Below are 27544 nucleotides of genomic sequence, written 5' to 3' on the forward strand. Positions count from 1 at the left end.
ATCTCTTTAGTTGAAAAAGGCTCCCAGTAAATCTCGTAAAACGGCAGCGCTTATGCCCGGTTCTGAGAAGGTTGCTGGTGAGGTGCGCCAAGAGACGCTGAGAGACCACGGAGCGAGTTTTTGACTTAAGGGCCCACAGAGTGACAGAGTGACAGCTGGGCCGAGTAGGGACCAGGGAGTTACCTTCCTCAGTTACTCACTGTGAGCCGAGCCTCCTTGTGGGGTACAATGCTTGCAGCCTTCTGGAGGGTTCTGGGGGAAGCGTGGAGTCAGGAGGCCTGAGTTCCAGGGGCAGCTCTGCCAGGGACTGGCCACGTGGACAGGGACACGTCTCTTCCCCTCTCTGGGTGCCCTTGGCTCTGACATGAGGGACTAGACTAGACAAGGGATCTTGTGCCACCTCCACCTCTGTGGCACCTGCCACATCAGGGCTTGTCTCCCTTCTGCCCTCGATATCAACACGTGTGGGGAGTGAAGGCAGCAAAGCGGAGCACAGGTAGCCGCTAGGCTGCCAGGCAGTCACAGCAGGGCCCTCGCCCTCCCGTGGGAGCTCCATGGCGGGGCCAGGCCTGCAGAATTGTGGCCCCTTGAGGCAAGGGGACCAGGCCTTTAGACTAACTAACCAGGCATTGGATGCAGCTGCCCCAGGTTCGGGATGCGACCTTGAGCCAGGCTGAGGGCAATTCCCAGACAGGGACTAGGGAATGAAGGGGGGATCTGAGTGGCCCACCATAGACTTTAACATGTCCCCCCCGGCCCCCTCTCTAGGTACCCCAGACTGAGAGACATCAGTCTCTGGGGTGGAAAACCTAGATTTCTACACTCCTGACTGTTAGCTGCCTCTGGGCTGGACCAGGGTCTGGGCGGAACTGAGTTCCAGGACTTGCCCGTCCACTGCCTGCCCTCTGTGGCTGGCCTGGGACCTGTGTTGTGCCAGAGAAGGACGAGTTTGGAGTGAGTTTGCCCAGTGTGGCCCTGAGAAGACAGGCAGCATCTCGTCTGGTCTTCCACAAACGTGGCTGTGTACCAGCTGGGTGCCGTGCACCAGGATGCTGTTAGTGTGGGAGGTGCAGGGGTCTAAGTGTGACCTGGCTGTTTTGAAGCTCTGTGCCTCAGTGTCTCCTTCTTGGGGTGATGGGGTATCTTTTAGAACCAAAACCATCCTCCTAGCATGTGGGTCCCCCTACACTGGACAGTGCATGGATTTTAAGGGGGATCTGGAGTCCTTCCCCAAAGACCCCACCAGGCCAGCAGCTGCCACTGAACCTCCACCTTGCCTTAGCATCGATGGAAATTCCAATTTACGGATGGTGGTTTTGGAGAGACTTTGTGACAGAAGCCATCAATCTCTGCATTTCAAATTTATTTTATTTTATTTTTCCAGCCTGGGTGCCTGTTCTGCTGTGAACTCGATCTGTGTAATCAGCGTGCAGGCAGTAGAAGGAGAGTGGGTGTCCCCTTGATCTGGGGGGTTTATGTGCATAATTCCCTTTAATTCATCTCAGACAGGGCTTGGCGAGCCAGGGTTGAGAGTGATTTTCAAAGTCTCTCGCTGGAGTTCAAAGATGCATCTCTCCAGCCCGACTAGTAAATTACTGGGGCAATTTGCCACGAATTTCCAATGTGGAGCGATTCCCAGGTGCGCTGGTGGGGGGGGGGAGGTGCGGGGCGCAGCCGGGGGAGGTGCGGTCTGTGGCTCAGTGTGTGGAGAGCACCTCTTTCCCATGCTGACTGGACCCTAGGTGCCCCAGTCCTCTGGCCTTTGCTGGCCCCTGATCCTACAGACCCTCCCGCTGAGCGTTTCAGTCTCGTCTTGAACCTGTGCTGATGCCTCGTTTGTGGGGGACTCCGGGTCACTTGTGCACTCCGGTGCTGACAGAACCTTTATCCTGAGTGTATGTCTTCACACTTTATTCGCCTGTATGATAAATGCAATTTCCGCCTCAAGACTATCAGTCATTTTCTGATGTGATCTGTGCAGCGCTGCCTGAATTGGATCAGCTCCTGTATTATTGTGACAGTTTATTTGGTAGGAAAATGAAATCAGATGTGTAAATTAAAGTGGGGGTGTGCTTGGTGTAATGGGGTGGTTCCGGGGACTCAGGTGCACCTGCTGGGGCGTTTCCCTTCTCCTCTGCCTCCTGCGTGGGGCTCCCAGCTCTGCTGCCCTTTAAGCTCAGCAAAGAGACCAATGCAAAGACACAAGTGATGATTAGCAGAGGTGAAGATGCTGGCATGTGTCAAGGGACAAGAGGTTAAAAAGTCAAATGCACTGAGACTGGAATTCGGGTTTAGCATTACAGTCTCAAAGCAGAGGGCTTGAGAGAGAGCGTGTTTGTCTGTGCGTGTGGGGGAAGCCTTATGACTCCGAACTGGAGGTTAATGATAAGTAGGATGTGGAGACCATTTCCCCAGATTCCCTGTGCGTCTGCCTTCCCCAGCCCTTGACAGGCAGGGCCATTGCTGACCCAAGGCGGCAGTCCTTTTCTTCTCTCTTCCCCTTCCCTCCCCTCTCCATCGTCCATCCCCACACACTCAATTCAGATGAACTCTGAGCTGGGCCTGGGCACGGTGTTACCTGGGAGGGAAGAGCGGCCTCTGTGTGTGCCATCTATGTAGGAAGGATGCCCACAGCACCATGAGCTCCTTGGAGGAGATGCCAGGCTTGGGGGTGGCATGGCCAGTGAGCAGACAAGATGCTGCAGCGAGGAGGAGGGCATGCGGGAGCTCGGAGGAGAGAGGCAGCCACTCTGCCCCAGTCTGTGGCAGCAGTGGGTTCTACCTGGCCGGCTTCACGTAGAAGTAATCTTAATTAACCATGCCACCATTTCTCTCCTCCCCGAGGCCCGCCCTTTTCCTTTCGCTGTGTCATTTCCAGCTGCTGTTGAGTAGGCCTAGGCCAACCCAGGAAAACCAGGGCTTGCCCTCTGCACAGGACCTCCCAGAACACATTCCAGGAATGCTGGCCCCCTGCAGTGTGAGGACCAGAACTGGGAGGGGTCAGGCCTCCTGGGCAGAGGGAGAACTTGCCAGAAGCAAGGAGAGAGGCAAAGTTTTACCCTCAGCAGTAGGCAGCTCATGCGCAGTCTCTGTCCCCCGGATATTGCCAGCTGCTTCTGAGTCTCAGGAAGAGGGGTGGGTCAGGGGCCATTTTCTCCATCTCGGACAGTGGCGGGGATGGTTGCCCTGGTTGGGGAGCCGCCTTGGGGCCTCTGAGAGTTCCATGGGACAGTCGCTGGTGGTATTGTCCTGGGTGGAGGAGCTGGTCTGCTTAGCTACTGGCAAAGTGGAGACAACTGATTAACTGAGCTCTCTATAATGGCACTGTCCAATATTGTGGCTACTAGCCACATGTGGTTATTTAAATTAGAATTAACTAAAATAAAATTAAAGATTCAGTTCCTGCATGGAAAAAGATGTACCACACAAATATGAATCAGCAGAAAGCATGAGTGGCTATATTATTATCAAAGTCCACTTCAGAGCAAAGAAAATTACCAGGGATGGAGAGGGATATTACATAACGATAAAAGAGCCAGTCCATCGTGAAGATAGAGCAATCCTAATATTATGCACCAAACAGCAGAGCTGCAAAACGTATGAAGCAAAAATTTTGTTCTTTGGTCACACCAGCCCGATTGCCAGGGCTCTAAAGCCACATGTGGCTATTGACTACTGTATTGGACAGCAAGGTTAGAACTTTTCCATCACTGCTGAAAGTTCTGTTGGACAGTGTTGCTCTAGACTGTTAACTCCTTGTCTGTATTATTCACTGCTGTGTCTCCACCATCTAGACGAGGCCCCAGCACAGAGGTGGTACTCAGTATTTGGAGACTTGAGGAGTTTTGGCCCTGTTGCTGCCACCATCTTGCTGTGTGACCTTGGACATGTTGCTTGCCCTCTCTGAGTCTCTTCATCCATAAATCAAAGGGTTGGCCTTATCTCTGAAGTCCCTTTCAGCTTTAATGAGCTAAGATCTTAAGGATCTAGTTGGATGATTTCATTTATTTTATTCACAAGGAGGGGTCAGAGAGAGCAGGAAAGGATGAGGGGGCAAGTTTGGGTTTTTTCTTTTTTTAAAGATTGGCACCTGAGCTAACAACTGTTGCCAATCTTTCTTTTCTTTCTTTTTTTAATGGCTTTTTCTCTCCAAATCCTTCCAGCACATAGTTGTATATATTTTAGTGCAGGTCCTTCTAGTTGTGGCATGTGGGATGCTGCCTCAACATGGCTTGATGAGCGGTGCCATGTTTGCGCCCAGGATCCGAACCAGTGAAACCCTGGGCTGCCAAAGTGGAGCGCATGAACTTAACTACTCGGCCATGGGGCCGACCCCACAAGTTTGGGTTTTAATTTCAGGTCTGAGTTAGCTGTGCTCACCAGCACTCCTCCAGTGCTGAGATTTGCAAGCGTTGCCTCCCCTGACTTTTCCTTCCTGCTCTTCTTTGTGCTACAATTTTCAGATATCACCACACAGCTTCTTGGCCCTCCCCAGCTCTGCCTTAAACCCCCAGCAGATCTGCAAGCTCAGGAAGCCGGAGAGGGCTCCAGGGGCTGACACCGGTCGCAGAGCTTGGCCCTCCCTCCCTCCAGCTGTCTGGGGCTTGTGGCTCTTTCTCCCTTTGGATACCTCCTGTGGTTCACGGCTTCAGGTAACCTGCTCAAGCCCTTGAGTCCTGGCTGCTGGTGCTCCCCATGGGGGCCAACGGGAGTCCCTAGCTGTGGGGACTCTGCTGGCTGCTGCCTCAGAACATCTGCCAGCAAGCCTCTGGGGACAGCCCCGGCCAGGGAGATGCCATGTTTGTGGGTGGAGACCAGGCAAAAAGCTGGCTGCGGGGGCTGGGAGGAAGGGCATCCTTGTATGGCTGGGGGAAAATGTGCCAAGAGGAGGAAAAGAAATGTAATTACCTTGAGTGCCGGGCTCCCGGCAGAGTGAAGGGCCAGCCCCACCTGGCTCTGGGGCTCTGCAGGCTGAGGGTCTGGCCATGCTGGGAAAAGAAGTGCTCCTTCACCAGCTCTCTGTCCGGGGGGCCTAGGGCAGGGGCGGGCAGGCCCCCTGGCCTCTCCGTGGCAGGCAGTCTGCCCAGGACACACTATGCCTGTGCGATGGGGACAGGAGGATCAGGGGACGTCTCTGAGAGGGGAGGTGGGTGCTGAGTCCTGCAGGTCTGAGCCAGGCCTGTGGTTCTGGGTCTTGGCGCATAAGTGGCTGTGTGTGATAGGTGTCCTCTGTCTCTGTGGGTCTCTGATCGCCTCTTTGTGCCTCTTAGATTGCCTGCTCTTCTCTGCCCTCTCTGCCTGGAGAAGCTTGCTTTTGCACGGGCCCCCTTGCTTTCTGCCTCCTGGTTGGGTTTGGCCAAGGGGAGGCATGTATGGGAGACAGAGGGCGAGAGGAGACAGAGGTGGGGGATTTCTCCCCTACTCCCTCCCTGCTTCTTTCTGGCAGTGGCTGTGTCCCTCCACAGCTATCGCTCCCCCTCCTCGGCCCCAGCTCTCACCACCTCCTGCCATCCTGGTTCTTCACTTTGCTCTTTCAGGACTTGGGGTGGTAATGTGTTCCCACCACTCCAAATCCCTGAGTTTTTCTTCTTCTTTTTTTTTTTTTGGTGAGGAGGATTGGCCCTGAGTGAACATCTGTTGCCAATCTTCCTCTTTTTGCTTGAGGAAGATTGTCCCTGAGCTAACATCTACAATCTTCTTCTATTTTGTATATGGGATGCTACCCCACCATGGATTGATGAGTACTGTGTAGGTTCACCCCTGGGAACTGAACCCGTGAATGCCAGGCTGCCAAAGCAGAGAATGTGAACTTAACCACCGGGCCGGCCCCAAATCCCTGAGTGTTTTATCATTCTTGGTGCGTTCCCCTAATCCTGCCCATGCCTCTGTAAATAGTCCCTTTCAGTAAACTGTGCTCAGTTAAACACTTCTGAGTGAAATTCTGATGGTCTCTTTGAGTCTATGCTTATCTCGGGATGTCTGATTTTGTTTCATTAAGTCTCTGCTGGGGGTCTGTATTAGTGATTTGGGTCCTTGGGGCAACAAGTCAGTGTGTTTTTCTATGACTTCTCTGGCAGGGGGAGTTACATAGGGAAGGGAACATATCCTGGCATTCTGAATATATCCAGAGTACGGTGAGGAGCTGCTTCCAAGAGGCTCCCTCATATCCCATGTGGGTCAGAAGAGTGTCTTACCCAGCGTTATAGGCAAAATATTTGGCAGTTAGTACATCGTAGCACTGACCAATCAGAATGAGACATTGGCCAATGGGAAAGGGCTCCTGGCAGAGTCCAGAAGAGATGTGGCCTTAACACAACTGCTGACGCTGGATCAGTGTAAACTGCTGATGACCATCCTGGAGTGTGTCTTGGCTTTGCTTTCTTTCCTGTAAAATGGGGCTGAGTCACACACTTAACAAGATGCTGCTTATGTTTGTCTAATTATAAAGCTCACAGAGAAGGGCATGCCCAAGGAGACAGATAGGGACAAAAGGAGACACACAAAGTTACCCCATCATCCCCACAGCACCCCCCACCCCGCCCCCGCTTGATTGAGATGTGCAGAGAGAAAGCCCAAGATTGCTCCGTGCCTCAAAGGATAACAGCCAAGGAGACCTTTCTTCTCTCTGTTTGGCCGACATTTCTAATTCCCCCAAAGGAGGTATCTTAGTCCTGGCCCTTAGAAAACAGAATTTGAAGTAAAAACTTACTGACACTTAGGGAGGAGTGCCGTCCTGGGGAAGTAGGAGGGAGGGAGACAAGAAGAGGGGCTGGGAAGGAAGGAGAGCAAAGATAAGGCGGTGAGTCAGGGAGCCGGCACTGCGCGAGCTGAGGTGGGTGCTCCATCTTGCCTTCCGAGAGGCCGTGTGAACCCCTGTGTCTGGGGGAAGGGTGTAACCCCAGCCCCCGTCTCCCTGTGGCTATTACCTTCCCACACTTCCGGATGGCCCGTGTGTGGGTGCTGAGTGGCCGCTGGGGTATCTCATACCTCAGTGCCAACAGGGGAGCCCCAGGGCGGGAGAGGGGCTCATCGCAGGGGCATGAGGCCAGCTGCTGCAGGTCAGCAGAGGCTGAGCAGAGCCTTCCCTCCTGAGGGTTACTGAAGACAGGTGAGGCCAGGAGGATCTGAGCCGCTGATTAGAGGCGTGGGATACAAAGGGGGTCTGATTAGGCTGGCGTCCTGCTTCCCTCCTGGGTGTGCTCCTCCTGAGAAGGGAGCCCCAGCTGGCTGGGAGACCTTGACTTCCTGGAGTGCAGCTCCATAGGGTGAGTTCCTTTCTTATGGCAGAGCCTTGTCTTAGAGAAAAAAACTCTGAAGAGAGCAATTCAGCGCGTGTGTAATGCCTCCAGGGGAATGGATGGTGGCCGCGGGAGAGGAGGTGCCCAGGAGGTTGTCAGAAGTGGTGGCAGAGCTCAAACTGTACTCTAAAGTCATCCTTGACTGCCACTTCTTTCTCGCCACTTCTGACCTGCCCCTTCCCCTTGTCCTGGGGGTTCAAGTCCAGCTCTTCCTGGATCCAACGGCCCTGAAGATGTTTGTTGCTGGGAACTGTTACCTGGGAGGCAGAGATGCTGCCGTGTTTGCCTTTCATTCTGATGTGCTTTCTGCTCATGAGAGTTGGACGTGGAGTCGTGGTGAGAACCCCAGGGAGAGATGCAGCTGTGTGACTCTCCTGGGCCTCAGTTCTCCAGATATAAGGCCAGATGATCTTGAAAGCCTTTCCTCTCTTTAGAATTGGATGCACTTGGTTCCCCCTTAAGAGTGGTGGATCACCCCACTCATACTTCCTTACTGGCATCCACATACAACCGAGGTTGCTTGTTGCAAGACACTTGGACTACAATGGTTGGGAGGTGGGTGGTGTGGAACATCATTGTGTTCCTGGCCCCCTTAGGGATCAAACTTTGGTCCTCTAGTTCTAGAATTCTCCAAGTGGGCCTGAGAAAGCATCATTCCCAGGCAGGGCTGGTTCTAGAGTGAGGCAAGGGAGGCACCTACGGTCAACACTTAAGGAGGTGCTCACTGTCAGGTACTGACCTTGCACTTGCAAGACCCTGAGAGTGAGTGCCTCCTTAAATTTTTTTGAATTGAATTTCTATTTTGAGATACTTGTAGATTCACATACAGTTGTAAGAAATAATATGTTTTACTCAGTTTCCCCCAGTGGTAATATCTTACAAAACTATAGTACAAAGCACAGCCAGGATATTGACAGATATTGACAGGATATTTGTACAGTCAAGACACAGTGATAAAGTTTCTCCACATCCTTGGCAGCATTTGGTGTTGTCACTATTTTTTATTTTAGCCACTCGAGTTGGGACATGTTTTTTTAAACCACCCTGCCAATCTCAATCCCTCCTCCTCTCCTTTTGATTTTTTTCAATCTCTCTTTTAATTGGTGTATTTAGGCCATTTACATTTAATGTAATTATTGATATCTTAAGTCTTAAGTCTACCATTTTATTTTTGTTTGTTCTTTCTGTTTTTCATTTCTCTTTTATTTTTCCTGCCTTCTGAGGGTTACTTAAATTTTTTTGGAAATCCATGTTGATTTATCTACAGTGTTTTCCATGTATATCATTGTAAAGCCTTTTTAGGGATTGCTCTAGGTGTTTCATTATTTATACATAACTTATCACAGTTTTCTGGTGTCGTCACTTTCCCAGTTTGAGTGAAGTATAGAAACCTTACCTCCCTTTATATCCCTATAATTTCATTTATAATATAACACTTAATGCCAACTTAATGTCAATAGCATAAAAACTTTGCTGTTATATTGTATAGCTCCCTTCCCTCCCTCTGCTTTGTGCTGTTATTTGTCATACAAATTACAGCTTTATACATTGTGTGCCCATCAACATGGATTTATAATTATTGCTTTATGCTGTTGTCTTCAAAACCATATAGGAGCAAAAAAGTTACAAACAAAAATAGATTTAAACTATCTTTTAAAAACCCAGGGAGGTCACGATCATGTGAGGTCTTGAGGTCCCTCGTTGGTCTGCTTCTTCCTTCCCCCTTTCACAGTCTTCTTGTGATTGTTTTATGTAGTGTCTGGGGCTTTTATTTGTGCTTAGCAGGATGAATAGGGCAAAGTGCACTTATTTTATCTTCCTGGAAGTAGAAATCTGTAAATTTTGTATCTCATTGCCTCCTGCTGATCTTATCAAGTAGGGGAAATGCAGAGAAAGGACAAGAATGAACATTTATTGAGGCCGCACGGAGCATTATGTGCTTCTACATGTAGAAGTTCATTGAGTTCTCACGACTTGGTGAAGATGGTTTCATTATTCTTGCTTTACAAATAAGAGAAACCTGAGGCTCAAAGAACATACATTCAGACAGACAGGAGGGGCTGGGCTGGCCCTGAGCCCAGGCTCTCTGACTTCAGTGCACATGCCGTGTTTCCTGGAAGTCACTCAGCAGCTAAAATCTGGGTTTGGCACTGGCACCACGAGGCCTGGAAGTGTTCTTTGTGCCTCTTTCCTCCTCCTTTTAAAAGTGCGTGTTTTTTGATTTGTTCGCTTTTGTTTTAACTTTTTATTATGAGAATTTTCCAAGGCGTAGAAAAGTGGAAAGAATGGTACAATAAAAATCCATATACCACCACCAACATTCGACAGTTGTTAACATTTTCCTAAATTTGCTTCATCTAGTATCTTTTTTATAGAACCGCTTTGAAGTAAATTACAATATCATGATATTTACTCCTAACCATGGTAGCAGACATCTCCAAAAATTAAACACACTTTCCTACATGATTCCAAAAATATTATCATAACTAACAAAATTGATACTTTCCTAATATCTTCTAATACCTGGCCCATATTAAAGCTTTCTCTGTTGTCCCCCAAATGTCTCTTATAGCTGTTTTTTTCCCCCAAACCAAGCTCCGGTTAGGCATCATGCGTCGTTGCCCTGCTTGTTTGGTCTCTTTATCCTATTAATCTGGGTAAGTGTTTCTAACCTCTGAAGAGCTATGTTTTGGTTAACTTGGGTGGGGCGAGGAGGAAGGAGCAGAGGTGCTTTGGGTCAGAGCTGGGACTGCCTGACTCAGTTTCCCTCTGGGGTCAGAGTTCCCCTTGGGACCATAGCCTTCTCGTAAACAGGCAAGTTGTGGCACAGGAGGGGTCTGAGAGGTCACCCCTCGCATTCTCACAGTTTAGGTGCAGGACAACCCAGGCCTGTGTGCTAGCTCCTGCATGGGACCCCAGAGTCTGCCCTGAACGCCTGAGAGCCCCACCCGCTCCCCAGTGCCAGTTCCGAATGAAAGAACAAAACTCTGCCTCCTGAGAAACCAGACAGAGTGGTAGGTGCAATTCAAAGTCACTTTCCCCTGTGCTGCGGAGGATTTACCACGCCCCATAAATAACTGCCCGGCCCCTGCAGGTGAGGCTGGTCTTCCGAACCAACAGATTGATGCTCTGATCTCATGAAGGTCTTGGCGGCTGCCCCGCGTGGGGAGGGGGCTGCGCAGGCTCAGGCGGGTGGAATTGCAGAAGGCACTTTGGGGTTGCGGCCGCGGCCAGAGAGGCAGGGGCTGAGGCCTGCGGGAACTGGGCTGAGGTTTGGGAGCTAAGGCTCCCTGAGGCCCTTGCTGTGGAGTGACCTGAGAATGGGGCTTTCTCCAGGCAGGAGAGGGTGTGGGCTGGGTGGGGGATAGCGGCTGTCTCACGTGGCCAGATGCCTCAGGTCAGTTCCTTTAGGCCCCTGGCAAGCCTGAAAGAGGGTGGTGTCTTTCTCTGTCACTGTCACACGCGCTCTTCATATGTCCGCTTCATTGCCAGCAAGGCCTGGCCGTCTCCCTGACAGGACACTCACCTCCCCTTAGGGACCAGAGCTCCAGCAGAGGGGGGCACAGCCCTGCCTGGCAGTCAGTCCTGAAGGAAACCAACCATAGGCACGAAGGGAAGCTTCCAGAAAGGGAAGGAGCTCCTCAGATCTGCGTTGGGTGGGAAGTTGGGGACCGGGGGTGTTGCTGCTCAGAGACACTGAGGGAAGGGAGACGGCGGGGTGGCCGGGTGGGCGTGGTGGGCAGGCTATAGGGAGGCAGCGGTCAGGGCTGCCGTTAGGTGCTGGGAGATAGGGGAGCAGCTTGCGGCCGGCTGCGGCGTGCCCTCCCCTCTGAAGGGGTGGGGGCGCTCCCCCTACAGAGCAGAATAGGACTTGACCTTAGTGAGGAGGGCCGTTCTGCCCACTCACTGCGGGCGTGATTGCTCTTCATGGCCTCTAAATGTGTCATTGTAAATACACAGGGGTCCACATGGGCTGCCAAGCTGGCACTGGGCGTTGATTGCTCTAATGGCTGCTGACTGTGTTGAGGGCATGTGTATGTGTGTGGTGTGTGCACATGTATGGTATTTGTGTATGTATGTGGCGAGTGTGAATGTGTGTGCTGCATATGTGCATGTGTGCTTGTGTGGTGTGTGTCTGTGATGTGTGTATGTGCACACGTGTGCTTGCACGTGCATTAGGTCTCAGCACTCACAATGGCTCCGCCCCATCTGCCATCTCCTTCTGGATGCTGAGGAAAGCCTCTACCCACACTGGGATAACGGCCAGGTCTGGATGCAGGTTTAAGCTCAGGAAACAGTTCAGGGTGTTAAAGGCATCATTTGGAAAGCGGTGTCTGGGCAGGGGTGTTCGCGGACGTCGAGGGTGACATTGATTCTTCTGGCAGAGCTTCCCCACAGCTTTCACAGCTCCTCACACCGCCCTCTGTCCTGTCAGCGCTCTTGCACGGCTCTGCTTGGCCTCGGCACCCTGTGCCCTCTGTGCCTTCTCCCGCCGTTTTTCCTTCTGGGGTCTCCTTCCCTCTCCGGGTCCATCCTCTCCCCCAACCCCATTCTGATAGCAGCTGCGGGGTGGGGCTCCCTCCTGAGCCTGGAACAGCCTCTCTAGCCCCACATTCAGCCTGGAGGCAGAGGAGGGAGCAGGGAGAGAGAAGGGAGGAAGGGGGGCTGTGTTACTGCAGCTGAGGCCTGGAGGAAGAAGGGGTCATGGGGGATGGGTGGACCCGGGCTGGGGTGGGGTCAGTGGGAAGTGTGGACCTCACTGGGGCCCAAGGAGTTATGAGTGCGGGTTACGCAAGGCGTGAGGGCTTCTGTCTGGGCCTGTCATCGAGCATCAGGTGCTGCCCCTTCAAAGACCCTTCTTCTGACCCTGAGTGGCCATCTGGTCCTGGCCACAGCCCCCTCCCAGATGAGGTGTGCACAAGGGGACAGCCCAGCCAGCAGCCTCGGGTTGGTGTCTGGACACTGCTGTTTGACGGTGGGGAGGTTGAGGGTGCTTTGGCTCTGAGCGGCCGTTATCCCCAGGGACATGACCCTGCCCAGGACTCCGTAGGGGCACACTGGGGTCATGGCACTGGAGGGAGGCTCCAAGTGGCCTTGCTCTTTGCCAGCCCGCTCCTGACCCCCCTGGAGAAAGGAGCCGCCCCACTTCATGCTGAAAGGGAAGTTCTGGCTTCTGTCTAACCTCGCTCCTTCCTGTCGGAGTCATAATCCTTTCTTGTGTCTGGGTGCCAGTGGGGATGAGAATTGGCTGCTGTGTCACAGGCACTTTGCTGGCTAATTTGGGCTCAGTTACTAATGTTCCAGGGGCTCTGGAACTCAGGGTAGGGAGGGTAACTGATGACAAGAGGTAAGATGCCTGAATTCCTAGGGAGAGTAACTTCTCAGGAAAAGCACTCCCATTTCTCCAGAAGAAATAATACTCCATTATCCCCTTGAGACTTTTACAAGGATAAAACAATGTCATAAGCAAGCACAATTCAGATTTTCAAAACAGTCTTTGGATTTACAGTATAAGCTTTCATAAGAAAAATACTGTTTGGTTCTGCTTTATTTTTGTAAATGTAGAAGCAAAATTTGTTCTTTGTAGAAAACCAGAAAAAACCCAGAAATGTATAAAATAGAAAACCAAAGTCATCCATGATCCCATAAATCAGAGCCTTGCTCACTGCCGGGTGCGTAAGGAGCATTGACGAATACTTGCTGAATTGGTGAATGAAGGCAGAGAAAGCCTCTAGTAACGTTTTGCTCTGTTTCCTTCCAGGCTTTTTTCTCGTGCATGTTCATTCATAGTCGAGATTACACTTATTTTTCAGGAAGTGATGTGAGATGTGATGTGTCTCCTAGAACCCCACCCATAGCGGGTACTTTTATGAACAAAATTTATACGCTCAAAGCCAGTGATCAGAGGAGCAATTTTCATTCTGGAATCATGGTTGTTTTTTTTCTTCCCACCATTGACTATATATTTGGAGATTAAGATTGTCTTGGAAAACTCAGCCTGTGAGTCAGAGTGCATGTTTCCTACATCCTAGCTGAAGAGTGTCTTCTGATCTGGTTTTCTCTTTTTTTTTTAAGTGCGATATGGTTGACATATAACATTCTATTAATTTTAGGTGTACAACATAATGATTTGAAATATGTATATATTGTGAAATGATTACCACAAAAGGTTTAGTTAACATCCATCACCAGACATAGTTACAATTATTTTTTCTTGTGATGAGAGCTTTTAAGATCTGCTTTCTGGGCCAGCCCCGTGGCCGGATGGTTAAGTTCACGAGTTCCACTTCTGCAGCCCAGGGTTTTGTGGTTTCGGATCCTGAGCGCGGACATGGCATCACTCATCAGGCCACACTGAGGCGGCATCCCACATGGCAGAGCCAGAGGCACTCACGACTAGAATATGCAGCTATGTACTGGGGCTTTGGGGAGAAGAAGAAGAAGAAGAAGAAGAAGAAAAAAGAAGATTGGCAATAGATGTTAGCTCAGGTGCCAATCTTTAAGAAAAAAAAAACACCTACTCTCTTAGCAACTTTCAAATATACAGTCTGGAATTGTTAACTATGGTCTCCAGGCTGCATTACATCTCAAGGACTTATTTATCTTATAACTGGAAGTTTGTTATACCTTTTAACCATCTTTACCTATTTTACTCACCCCTCTCCCCCGACCCCCCACCTCTGGCAACCACAAATCTGTTCTCTGCATCTATGAGTTTGGTTTTGTTGTTTTTAGATTCTGCATATAAGTGAGATCATGCAGTATTTGTCTTTCTCTGTCTGACTTATTTCACTTAGCATAATGCCCTCAAGGTCCACCCACATTGTCACAAATGGCACGACTTCCTTCTTTTTTATGGCTGAATAATATTCCATTGCATCTACATACCACATCTTGTTTATCCATTCATCTGTTGGTGGACTCTTGTTTCCATATCTTGATTGTTGCGAATAATGCTGCCATGAACACAGGGGTGCAGATATCTTTTTGAGTTGGTGTTTTCATTTCCTTCGAATAAATACCTAGAAGTGATGGAATTGCTGGATCACATGGTAGTTCTATTTTTAACTTGCTGGGGAACCTCCAAAGTGGCTGCACCAATTTTCATTGTCACCAACAGTGCACAAGGGTTTCCTTTTCTCCACATCCTCGCCAACACTTGTTATTTCTTGTCTTTGTGAGAATGGCCATTCTAACAGGTGTGAGGTGACATCTCATTGTGGTTTTGATTTGCGTTTCCCTGATGATTAATGATGCAGAGCATCTTTTCATGTGCCCATTGGCCATTTGTATCTTCTTTAGAGAGATTATACTTTATATAGATTTTGAGGCCTGCCTTTGTACTTGATCTTATAGCTTGAGAATTTCCCCATATTACTAAAAATTTCCGGACACTGTAATTTTTAATGGCTGCATATTAGACCATCATGTACATATACTATAATTTGTTTTCCCAAAACCCTCCTGGTAGGTGTTTAGATTTTTCTAGTTTGGACTACATTATATAACACTCAAGGGACATTTTTATATTGTTGGTATATCTCAACTACGTAATTACCCACGTAAGTAGCGGCCTGGGCTTTGAGCTGGGCTGTGGGCTCAGGAACCAGGTCTGGATGTGGGAGCCTCTGAGACTGGCCTGGGGAGCAGGGTCCAGGCCCAGCTGATGGACAGTGAGTATACAAGGGCCCTCAGAAACACCAGAAGACTGGACGGAGAGCAAGCCAGAGGTCTGAAGCAGACAGCAACAGAGTGGAGGTCTGAGGGAGGTGGAGGCCAGAGAAACACGCAGGCAAGAGGGCAGGGGGTGGGAGGAAGGCAGGAATAGTGAGGAGGGTAAATGAAGGGGGAGTATTTTCAGCAGCAGCATCTACATCTTTTTAATTGTCCACTGCTCTTTATGAAGCGTTTTGAACTCCATTCTAATATATGTAAATTTATGTAAAATAATCAATGCACACTAAGTATTTAATAATTATTTTTCTCCTTTTAGGTAAAGTAATACAAATAGGAGAGGGTTGCTGGGGCCCACAGCCTTTGGCAAGACATCCAGGTGGAGAGAAAAGCGCCCGTGGGTGGGTTCAGAGTCACACCGCATGGGGTACTCCCACTGGACATGGTTAGTGAACATTTTTACATGTGACTTGAAAGTCAATATTCATGGTGCGCTCCAGGCTTGCTGATGACATCAAGATCACGTGGGTGGGGAATTAGGAAGCTGGGAGCAAATCAACTGGGGGAAAACTGAAGATCTTTACGAAGGGTCAGAGACAGCAGATAAGGAGCAAAGTGAATGAGAATAAAGGGATATGTGGCTGTCATTTCCAACCTGGGGTCCCTTTAAGACGTATCTCCAAAATTTCAAAAAGCATCTCCCTTCTTCCTCCCATTGAACATTTATCCATCTTAACAGACCCTTTTCTCTGCTTTTATCTGAAATGCTGTCAAGTCCACATGGTGGGAAGTTTCACACTGATCAGAAGCTCCCGACTGGTAGTGATGAATGTCTTCGATTAATTTAAAGTTGGAAAACTATTTTAACTATTGCTTGGTAAATGTAACTTGTTCCGTGGGCAAGATTTCCTGAAACCAGGAGGCCTTCTGGAAGGGAGGGGCTCAGGGAGCATTAGCAAGAGGGCTCCTTCCAGGAGCTCTGCTGGGCTGACAGGATGTGACTCAGCTACCCATTCGCACACAGCCCAGGACAAAGGAATTCTGGAGACTTTAGAGATGTAGTTGGAACCTAAAAACATCAGCTCTGTGAGAGACAGTGGCCCAGAAGGCAGAGAAAATTTAATGGACCTGGAGATGAGGCTGCGTATATTGTCCTACTGAGATGACACAAAGCATTGAATTGTCGAATCAGACTCATGAATCAGAGAGATCCTTACCCAGTATCAAGATTTACGAATAATTTCGAGAATACAGGCACAGAAGTGAAGCAGGGAGAGGTCTGGGACGGCTAAAGCAGCCCACCAAGTCCTTCTCCACCACGTGCAGACATGCTCTGCCCAGATTGACACCTGAGGGCTCTGAGAACTGTACGTGACTGCATCACTTCCACCCAAGGGAGCTATTGTGGCATTGAAACGTGTCCACCTTATACTCAGTGAGCTACATAGCTTCTGTGACAAAAGGGATCCACGCTCCACAGCTTCATAGATGTCCATGTTTTTTACCATAAGCAATCCTGACACCCAGGTAAACCAGGTACAGCTGCTAAAAGCATTCCACAGATAAGGACAAACACTGCTGGTTTATTGCCAGAGATCTGTCATTAGCAAGTTGACTAGGAGTTGGGCCAGTCATCTTCTTTCTTTCCCAGGAGGCATGCCCCCCACCTTCCCCTGCTTAACCGTTTCTTTCCCAGGAAACCATTTTAAACCAGGATATATCCACAGTTGCCACAGGCAATAGTTCAATAGTTTCTGGTCTTAGTCACCTTAATTGTTGGTTGAAAGTGGGTGGGATGAATGCTACACTTCAGGAAAGTCACAAAATAGCCATTCTTTCTATCCTAAACCTGTCTCCACCAAGTAGGTAAACTTTTTAAACACAAATTTGTTATGGGTCTCTCCCTACCCCTGCTTAAAACCCTTTGATAACTCCCATCCCTCTTAGGATAATGTTCCAAATCCTTAATATGAGCCTGTATAGTTTGGCATCTGCCTGCTTTCCCAGCCTCTTCTCCCACCACTGGTTCTCCGCCTGAACTCCAGCTACACTGGCCTTCTTTTAGTGTTTTGAATGTTCTATGTTCCCTCCTGCCCCAGGGCCTTTGCACATATTGTTTTTTCTGCTTGGAAAGCTCTTCCTGCCATTACCTGTCTCCAATTAACTCCTATTCATCCTGCAGCTCACAGCTTGTACCAACACCTTTTGGGCCTCACTTTATACCCTCTCATCCCCACATCTTACTTCAGCCCCTGCTGTAGTGACCAGTTCCATCCCGGCTTTAATCAGCTTTGCATAGATATACTTTGATAGGGTCTTACCTTGGCCCATTCCACAGGTCTCTTGCTTCCTGTCCCTGGAATTTTCTGACACTGAGCTGAGAGACCCCCAAGGGAACCCAGTGTGGAAGTGCAGAGGAGTTAACACCAGTGTGGCCGACCCTAGCCAGTGGGGACAACAGTGGTGAATAAATGCTTCCCCATTTTGTTTCCTGGCAGACACTTCTGAGATGCTCCTTAGGAGTCCCAGCAGAATGAGCCCAGTTGCCTGTAGCTTTAGCCGGCTCAAAATGGGTCCTTGTGTTGGCTCTCTGCCCTCTGTTTAACTCCTCTCGTGACTCTTTCCTGCCCTCTGGGGTCACCTCCAGATAAACTACCTGCCCCCATGCCTTTGTCTCGGCTCTGCCTTTGGGGAGTCCAGGCTAAGACTCAACTCAAATGTCACTTCCTCAGCGAGGCCTTTAAGGGTCCCCCAGATAAGTAGGGTCCCTGTTCTCTGCTCTCATTGTTATGTGCCCCTGAACGTTTATTTCTTAGAATATTGTTATGAGCTGAATTATGTGCCCCCCAAATCCATATATTGAAGCCCTAACCCCCAGACCTCAGAACGTGACCGTATTTGGAGACAGAGCCTTTAAAGAGGTGATTAAGGTAAAACGAGGTCATATGGGTGGCCTAACCCAATGTGACTGGTGTCCTTATAAAGAAGAGATTAGGACATGGAGGAAGGCATGTGAGGACACGGGGAGACGGTGGCCCTCTGCAAGCCGAGGAGAGGGGCCTCAGAAGAAACCAGCCCAGCCAGCACCTTGATCCGGAGCTTCCAGCCTCCTGAACTGTGAGGAATACATTTCTGTCGTTTAAGCCCCCAGTGTGCGGTGTTTGTTCTGGCAGCCCGAGCAGGCTAATATATTGTAGTCAGTACTTGTACACTTACGTGACTATTTTACTGGTATCTCCCTCCTAGAGGTCGGTCAGCTCCAGGAGTTTAGGGTCTGTACCTACTTTGCTTAATATTGTACCTCTTGTGCTTAACACCGTGCCTGGCACACAGCAGGCACTTAGATTTTTGTTGCATGAACGAATGAATGAAGTGGAGAATCATTGAAAGGACTAGGGGAGTCCCTGAGCGCAGCATAGGGGCAGACATATGAACACAAGTGAATCGGCTTCAGTCTGGACCACGGGCAGCTGGCGGAGGATGTGGTCGCAACATCGAGCATCCCAGTGGCTTTGGAGTGAAAGGACAGACTTTACCGTAGCCCAAAGTACCTAAAGTCTTCATGAAATGATGAAGCAGGGTTTCTAGCACAGGTCCTACCTTTCTCTGCTGACAGTGTGTTCACACATGATACTGATCTGAAAACAGAAATGCATCTAAGGACTTACACTGACCTGAGGATTGTTTGGTTCATTCCGATGATCCAGGGACGGTTGGGGTGTTCCGGGATGTCCTCACTATTGCCTTGGTGCTGACTCATGGGAAGCCAGAGGGCTGCAGGTATTTCCTGGCCCTGGAGGGAGGGCTGGTGTGGGTGGATTTCTACCCCCTGCCATCCCTTAAGGCCAGCGCTGCACAAGTGCTCGCATGGTCATCACATCGCAGTCTTGACCGTGGGCTTTTCAGCAGGAACAAACTACTTTCACATATGTGATTTCATTTGATTTTCTCGTGCCTCATTATTATTATCACTCCCATTTTAAAGATGAGGAAACTGAGGCTTGGAGAGGTTAAGTAAATTGGCTTATGTTTCACAGCTGGCAGGTTAAGAAGGTAGGGTTCAACCCAGGTGTTCTGACTCTACGTTTTGTGTCCTGGTGTCTTAGAGCCGGTTCCTGAGCAGCAGAGCTCGAGACAGGGATCTGGGAGCAGGGGATGCACTGAGTGCCCCTGGGAGAGGGGAGTGAGCCATGATGTTTCCCGTGAAGTCTAGTTCAGCCTGACCCTGCGGGGAGCTCTGCAGTGGAAGCTCTGCAGAGCCTCTGTCTTGAAGAAGGGAGCTGGGCTTTTATGCCATGATCCTAGTCAGTCGTTACCCACTGCGGGGGGGGGGGTGCGCTTCCAAGAGTCGCCATAACAGCAGCTCCCATCACCGAGGACGGTTCCCAGAGCAGACAGGGGAGGGGAGGGGCATATTAAACGGGAAAGGGACTCTGGGGCTCTGGGAAGGGCACACTGTGATAAGGGGTCGGGGAAATGGCGGGCAGGCACAGGCGAGGTCCTCACGGAGCATGAGGCCCTGGTCGATGGGAATGTGTGAGGGCTTGGGGAGAAGTGAAGAGCGCCACTGGTCGTGCTCCTCCCACATTCGGGACTGAGGTGGCACCTGCCATTCTCAAGTATCCCAACCCCTTGACTTCCACGGTGTCCCTCGGCAGGCATGTGTGCGCACGTGTGCATGCACATACACGTGTGTGTATCACCGGTGGCATTCTAGCACGGGAGCACTGTTTTCTTTTTCAGATTAACACTGACACATGCCCACTCAAGTGACCGCATGTTCCCCGGTGAATCAGCTCGTTTGGTGGGACAAAGGTCCTCATGCCAGTTTGAAGAACAGAGCAGGAAGGCCACAGAGGGAGCTCAGGGGCCACGCCTGCCTCTGGGAAAGCTGAGTTACAATTCGGTGAGGAGCTCGCTCATCATCCCCTCTGTCTCTTTCACTCTCTTTCTACTTCTTTCTAAAAAACTCAGCCCTCTCCCTCTGTAGTTCTGGTTTGGCCCAGGTACTGCAAGGATCCCTGGATTGCACTATCTTCATGGATAGGAACCCCCCTCAGATTGGGGACCCCCTCCAAAGCGGGGCTGGGGACTGAGGCTCCCACATCAGGTCGGTAGCTATTTCAGGGCAAGGACTGGGTCTTCCTGTCTGGCAGGTGCTCTCCTAGGGCTGGAGATGCATCTCCCCCATCAGACAGGGAGCTGCCTAGAGGCAGGGGCTGTGTCTCCCCTGTCAGACAGGGAGCTGCCTGTGCAGGGGCTGTGTCTCCCCCCTCAGACAGGGAGCTCCCCGGAGGCAGGGGCTGTGTCTCCCCATCAGACTGGCATCTCTGGAAGGCAAGGCTGTCTCCTCTGTGAAACGGGCCCAGTTGGTGGTGGTGCTGACTGACTCGCTACTGTGCTTTCATCAGGATGTGAAAAACAGGGATGTTTATTTCCAAAGCCAACTCCTTTCCAGGTGAAGGAGGCTGTGAGCCATTTAATTGTTTCCAGAAGCAGAGTTTCACAGCCTTTGGGTCTTTCTGTGGATCAAGAAGCAGAAGAGAAAACAAACAGAAGTTCCCAGCATCCTTTGAAGGCAGACGACTGTGAATGGTCTCCTGCCTGCGGTAGCTCCTGGGACGCAGGGTGGGGGCTGGGTTCTGCACCATGATGTAGCACAGTGCTTTCCTGCTAGAAGGGGAGAGAGACCAGGATCATGGTCACTCAGAGAAATGGAAAATGGCCTTCTTACGAGAAACACTGCTACCCGGAGGTGGGGGTAGGCTAGGGGCGGCCCACTGAGAGAGCTTGGAAATATTCCAGTGAGCCTGGTGGGTGAGGGATGTCACGCCCCAGTCTTTCCCTTACTTCTTTCTCCTCATCTAAACTCGCCTGTTTCTCTCCTGTGGGTCTCAGAGTTCTGCTTTGTACTTCAATATCCTTCATGCTCCTCATCCTCTGAGGTCAATGGACAGGAGGTGTTCTCCCATTTTTCAGATGAGGAAACTGAGGGTCAGGGAGATTCAAGAACTTGTCCCATGGGAGACACAGCTAGGAAGGATCAGAGCTGGGAGCAGAACTCAGGTCTCCCTGAACCAAAGCCCATGCCGTTTCTCCATCACGCCACCTCCAAAGACCATTTTGACAAATGAATAGCTAGCACCAAATCACAGACTCGTGTGATATTTGTAATATTTAAAAAGGCAGGGCGGTACAGTGAAAAGGACCCACAGAATCAGAGGATTTTGCCTGCCAGCCAGTGATCTGAGGTGAGTCTCTCAGGGTCACTGGAACTTGTCCTTCTTGTCACTGACACCGTGGATCGTCCCCGCTTTGCAGGACAGCTGAGAGGCTTACCCGGAGTAACGTGGTGGTGAAGAGCCCCACAGGCGGAGGGCAAATACGAGCTCTGTTACCTTCCACCATGTGACCTGGGGCAAATCACGCAGGCTTTCTGAACCTCAGTTTTCTCCTCAGTGAATTGGGATAATTATAAAGCCTCTATCCTAGGATTGTTAGGAAGATTTTAGCATTCTGCCTTTTCCAGAATAAGCCCTCAACATCTCTGAGCTACCGTTTAGTAGGGCTTCTTATCAGGAGTGTAACCCAGGCATCAGCTGGGGTCTCCCAGGTCCCCGAGGTCTAGATAAGACACACTCTAATGCCACTCTCCTGCTCTCCTCAAGGCTTCTGGGAGTTCACAGTGGTAGGGGGCTCATCTGAACGGGGTTGCTGTCTCAGTCTGAAGCCACGTGGACATCGGGCACTCTCACTGTCCCCCACCCCTCATCAGCCCGAGGTCTCATCCCATCTTGCCTTTCTCTGTGCTTGAAGGAGTACAGCAGACGACCACCCTCCCTGTGGCACCCTCTCCGTGGCATCCTCTCCGTGGCATCCTCCCCATGGTGCCCTTTCTCCGGAACCATCTCTGTGGTGTCATCTCCGTGTTGCCCCCTCTGTGATTGCCTGACTTCAGTGCCCTCGGACCCTCAGGGTCCAGGTCCCACAAGCAGCATATCAAAGGCTTTTCTTCCCCGAGAGACATTCCCTCCCTAAGAGGAATTCTGGTGCGGCTGTCAAGATAATGGATTTTTCCACTCAACTCTGTGATGCAAAGCCTCAATTGAAACCCCTGTGTACGAGCTGAGAGGCAGGAAGGGACCTTAAAAGTCAGCTGCATCCTTTGTGCTTTGGCCTTGACAGTGTGTCTGTAGTAAATGAAATGACCATTCGGAAGAGCGGGCCTTCCTCCAGCCTGGGCTCAGACAGGACTGTGGACAGCCAACTCGGGTTTATGCTCTGGGGGGTGCAGTTAAAACAGTGAAACTGCTTTGATCCTCCTTCAGAGGCAGCCCTCCGTCTTACCCCTGGCCTCATCTGGGGGGAGAAAACTACTTTTTCTCTCTCCCTGGAAGTGTAGCCAGGCTGTGTCATCCGCCCAGCAGGTCCTCCCCAGGCTGCAGCGTGTTAAAATCCCGATGATAGGTTGGAATACAATGGCAGCAGGAGGGACAATAAATAAGCCAATTTATTTTATCTCACCTGCTTGGAGTTGGGGTCTTTCTTGAATCGAAACAAGCAAATTTATGCAAATGACCTGCAAATTAGACCCTTCCCAGATTAATAGAAAGGAAATTGAAGCTCTGGTGCCCAGGGCCTGGCACTGTGTAGGGTGTATTGTGAATCGCAGTGTGCCGTATGGGGTGGGTGAATGGACTCACTCCCGGGATGATGTGCACGTCCTGAGGTTAAGAGTGGTGCTGGGGCTGCCAGGTCATCTGGAGTGTCCCTCTGGGAGTCTCATGTGGGCAAGGATCTCTGACAGGTCTGGCATTTTGAAGGGTGCTATCTCCTGGTCACCCACAACCCCTCTGTCCTCACTTCTTGCCCACTCTCCTTACCAGGGACCTTGCTTGGTCCCGTTCATACGCATCGGGGGAGGGCCTCTGGAGGGCCCCCAGCCTCTTCTTGCTTCCTCCTTCAGTCACAAAGGGCTCATTTCTGCTCTTACCGATCCCCATATAGGGACATTCTACATCTTCCCTTGGATCTGCCTTCTAGAGTCCTTTAGAAAAGCTCCACTTAGCGTTTACCCTGAGTCTTTCCAGCTGCAGAATAATCCACGTCTTCATGTTATATCCGAAACGGAGACAGATTAGCATGAAGGCCCTTGACCGCGACTGCACACTGGAGTCACCAGAGAGCCTGTAACACACTGAGGTTCTGATTTGATTGCTCTGAGGGCCCACGTGGGCTTCGGGAATTTTAGAATCTTCCCGAGGCTTAGTGTGCAGGCTGGTTGAGAACTATGGGCCTACCAGGTCTGTATAGGATACCTTTAGAACGGAGGCAGACGGAAGGCCCCTTGCCTTCCGCAGGTGCCCCTTGGAGCTATGAAGGCCCTGTCACTGAGCACCTGCTAAGTCTCAGGTGCCTTGGACACACGGACTCCTGCGCCCCTCTCAACAGTCCTGTGAGGTCAGGAAATAGGCTCAGAGAGGTAAGGCGTCTTTCCCAAGATCACCCACCGGGGAAGCAGCAGAGGCAGGATCAGACCCGTGTCTGTCTGAGTCCAGCGGCCCCTGCTGCTGCTGTCCCCCCTCACTGTCCTCCTGAGGCTGGTCCACAGAGCAGGGAGGGCAAAGGGCCCCAGGGCAGGGCTTGTTAGCTTTGCGACCTTGAGCCTAACCCTCCCAGCCTTGGCATCTCCATGTGTATACGGGAGTAGCAATGCAGGGCCCTTGGGTGGCTGTGAGGATTAAATAAAAATGAGGTTCTTTGTAAACCATGAAATGCGATACCCACATTAATTATGTTTCTGATACTTGCCCCCTTGCTGTCATCTGTGCCACTGCCCACCTGTCTCCCAGCACCTCCCCCCAACCCCCCCAACCCACAGAGGTGCACTGAAACTTTGATTCTCCTGCCTCCCGTCCTCGGTGCAGAGAACCTGCTTAATCCTCTCCGCTCAACAGAACACAAGCAACTGTCTCCCCGGGAGAGTGGAGTGGTAATTAGGTTAAATAATTTAAAGTAACTTTTAATTTTTAAATAATTCTAATTTGCATTTGTGCAATTTACTTTTCCTCCTCCTCATTCCTCCTCCCTGGCCGCCTTCCTTGTCTTATTTGTTTTTTGTTTATTTATTTATTTATTTAAAAGTTTGGGTGTTTTTTTTCCTTGGATAACCAATTGGCTCCTAATGGCAGCCAGCCAGTTTGACTCAGAATAGTCACAGATTGTAAGGCGCAGGCAGGAGGCAAAATCTGCTGACTCGGAAACTTCGGGAAGGCAACTTTGCCCAGCCCGGCAACCCACCTTGGGAAAGGAGGGTAAAGAAAAAACGCACGTGCGGTTCCCTTTCGATTTTCTGCGAGCGAGTCCACATGGGAGGGAGTCCGCCCGGCTCTGCGGAGGCTGGGAGAAGCCCAGCGCCCGTCTGTGCTGAGGGCCAGAGGGGTAGGTCCCCGGGGTGATGAGCCAGCGATGGACTCTCCGGCCCTCACTCCCAGCCTTGGGCTCCAACTGCAGAGTGGGCTTCCCGCATCCTCCTCGCCGACAGGAGCCTTCACTGCGTGCGCGTGTTTGGACACGTTCGGCGTGATCCTGGCTGTGGGATCCCTGACCTGCAAGCAAAGCGACTTAGGTCTTTTGGGGTGGAGATAGAGAGCTGGTAACTGGGCAAGGTCTTTCTCTTTCTTCCTTTCTTTTTTTTTCTTTTTAAATAGATTTTTTTCGTGCTTGTAGAATTTTATTTTTTAAAGCTTTTTAATTGGAAATTATTTCAGATTCATAGGAAAGTTAAAAAATTAAGGTTAACATTTTACCACATTTTCTTTCTCTCTGGATCTCAACAGGAATCAATTTTGCTCCCATTTGGCAATGTCTGGAGACAATTTTCTTGTCACATTTAAGTGGGGGATGGGTGCTACTGGCATCTAATGGGTAGAGGCCAGGGATGCTGCTAAACATCCTACGATGCACAGGACGGTGGTCTCCCCGACCCCCGCAACAGAATTATCCAGCCAAAGATGTCCGAGGTGCTGAGGCTGAGAACACTGCCCTGTGTGTGTGTATCTGAACTGTTTGATCGTTGGGTGCAGACGTGACACTCCTTTACCCCTAACTGTTTCAGTGTGCATTTCTGAAGAGCAAGGGCAATCTCTTACACAACCACAGCTCAGTTATCCAAATGTTATGGAATCGACATTGATACCAGGAGGCTTAGGTTTGCTGCTGGCTGGGGGTCCTCAGGGGGCATGCGGGACTCCGTGTAAAGGGCACTGGAAAAGGACGCCGAAGTGGACAGAAGCGTGGGCTCTGGTCTGTTGAGATCGGGCCCCATGACCCTGGACAGTCTTTTGTGATCTTCTTCTCTGTAAAATGGGGCTGAGCACTGCTCCGCTGCTCTGCTCCCAGGGCTGCGGGTGAAACAGATAACAGACGGGAGAGGAAGCGCGTTGCACGTGAGTACACAAGCCTGCTGTAATGTCACCAGCTCCACCTGGAGCCTTCCTGCCGGCATCAGAGATTGGGATGTGAGGAGCTGCCTCCCTCCTGCTGCTCCCTGACTGTGAAACTCCAGCTGGGGCCAGTCTTGGGGTTGTAGACAGACTTCTACCTTCAGGGGCGGACCTGGGCTCAGCCATTGAACCATGCAGAGCAGGTGGATGTGCCCCAGTGGACAGTGAACCGGGCTTCTGTGCATGTGCAGGGAGGGGAGGGGGACCTGGGAGGGCCTGCTCTATCTGCCCTGTCATAGGAGGGAGGGGGGAAAGAAAGCTGCAGCCCCCAGGTGGCTGAAGAGAGACTTGCTTGGCCAGATATGTTCCTAGATTCTGCTTTCTTGAGAACAGGCCTCCTTTTTCACTGAAAAGTCCCATGTAACCTCCATGTTGGAGCTGTCCCAAAACACTATGTTCTAGGATTTGGAATTGGAAAGAAGAAACAAACATTTATTAACTGCCTGCTATGTACCATCACTTTCATATATTTCATCTGTTTTATTCTCCCTTGTACCTTGTCAGATAGATAGTCATTAATGCTTTTGTTAGGAGAGGAAACCGAGGTTCAGAGAAGTTAAGTAACTTGCCCAAGGTCACACAGCTGGTAGGTAGCTGAGCTAGGATTATAACGTAGATGGGATTTACTTCAAAGCCAGTGTTGCCTCTGGTTTAAGCTCTGGCTCAGCCATCACCAGCTCTATGACCTTCAGCAAGTTTTTTAAACTCTCTGAGCCCCAGTTTCCTCTTCTGGGAAGGATGATAATCATGTCTGTCCTAGCTGTCAAGTGGGACAGAGAGAAAGTGTTTTATAAACTGTCCATCAGTTAGCATTTTGTCATTAGCACGAGTGGCATTCACCTGTGGGTTTTGTTCCCTGTCCACTGGGTGAATGGGTGGAAGCTCAGCAAGGTGGCTGTGCAGGGTCAGGACCACTCAGTGATGGACAGCCTGGTCCCTTAGTGATATAGACAGTGCACCCACAACTAGATCCATGACAGGTGGTCCATGCTTTTCTCCAGGACGATCTCCCACTATGTGTAGTTACCTTGCCTGCTCCCTGTCCCCTGCCTCCTTTCTGGAAGCTTCCTTCAGTGACCTGTCAGCCTTCAGGGCATGAGGCCACTCCTTCAGCATGGAGACCAATTCTGATGGCTTGTGGCAGAGAAGGGATGCCCACAGCATCGCCACCCTCGGGGTCTTCAGGCACCAGCCAGGGAGAGAGAGGGCTGCTCGGCAGTCCAGGGGCAGAGTGGACAGAAGCCACTGTGGCTACCCAGGTGTCAGCTGCTCCTCTTCAGAACTCTGGGCTCCAGAGCCATGCCCCAGACCTCAGGGGCTGCTCCCCATAAGTCCCTCCCTTTGCCTCTCAGAGAGTCTGTGCTGTGAATTCCTTCTCTTCCCCTGTGACATCTCAAGTGATGGAGAAGCCTGAGAATTATGGGGATGTGCTGGGGAGGCCCCTCAGCCTGGGTCTGGGGCTCACGCACAGCTCATTCATTTCCATGTCCCCTCTGGTTAGGCAGAGCCGAACCTATGAGGGAAGGTCCAGAGGGCTGCCCTCCACGTCCCCCAGGTCGCTGCTGGGGTGGTCCTGACCCTGGACAGGACTGGGGCAGAGAAATGACCAGGGTGCTAAGTGGGAGGGGGCAGTGCTGTGGCAGAGAAGAGCAGGAGTGACGGTGGCTCAGGGGCTGCTTGGGGTTGGTCTACTGGGACTCTGCCTGCCTGGCTGTCTGCTCAACCCTTTGAGCCCAGCCTTGCCCTGCCTCTTTAATTCCTAGGGCTCCTCGGGTGGCCCTGCTGCCTGGCTCTGCTTCCAATGAGGTGGTCTACCTGGTGCTGGGCTGACCTTTGCTCCCATTCCTCTCCTGGTGCCTCTTCTCCTGACCCCTCCCCTACCACCACCCATCTTTAGGGTGACCTCCTCTGGTCTCCTGAGGCTTTGCCCTGGGCAGGGAGCCAGTCTGGAGGCCTGACTGCCTCCCCTCCTCAGCCAGGGAGCCTGCCTCGCTTGCAGGGACTTTGTTTGGGTCCAGATTGTCCTCTGAAACTTATCTTCCTCCTCTCACGGGCACTGGCAGAGAT

General features: G+C 50.9%; 1 protein-coding gene across 14 annotated transcripts in view; it reads left to right on the forward strand.

Moving 5' to 3' along the window:
• MEGF11 (multiple EGF like domains 11) overlaps positions 1-27544 on the forward strand; it is a 336904-nt gene that overhangs the window by 34755 nt on the left and 274605 nt on the right. The window contains exon 1 of one of the 14 annotated variants that reach the window (XM_070576573.1): positions 4464-4652. The exons of 12 other annotated variants lie outside the window; for them this stretch is intronic. The gene's annotated coding sequence lies outside the window, so the exon portion shown is untranslated. Of the gene's footprint in view, positions 1-4463; positions 4653-27544 lie in introns of those variants that run through there. One more of the 14 variants, XM_070576497.1, reaches the window with a different exon arrangement.

Source organism: Equus przewalskii, chromosome 1, assembly GCF_037783145.1.
Source record: "Equus przewalskii isolate Varuska chromosome 1, EquPr2, whole genome shotgun sequence".
Classification (NCBI taxonomy): domain Eukaryota; kingdom Metazoa; phylum Chordata; class Mammalia; order Perissodactyla; family Equidae; genus Equus; species Equus przewalskii.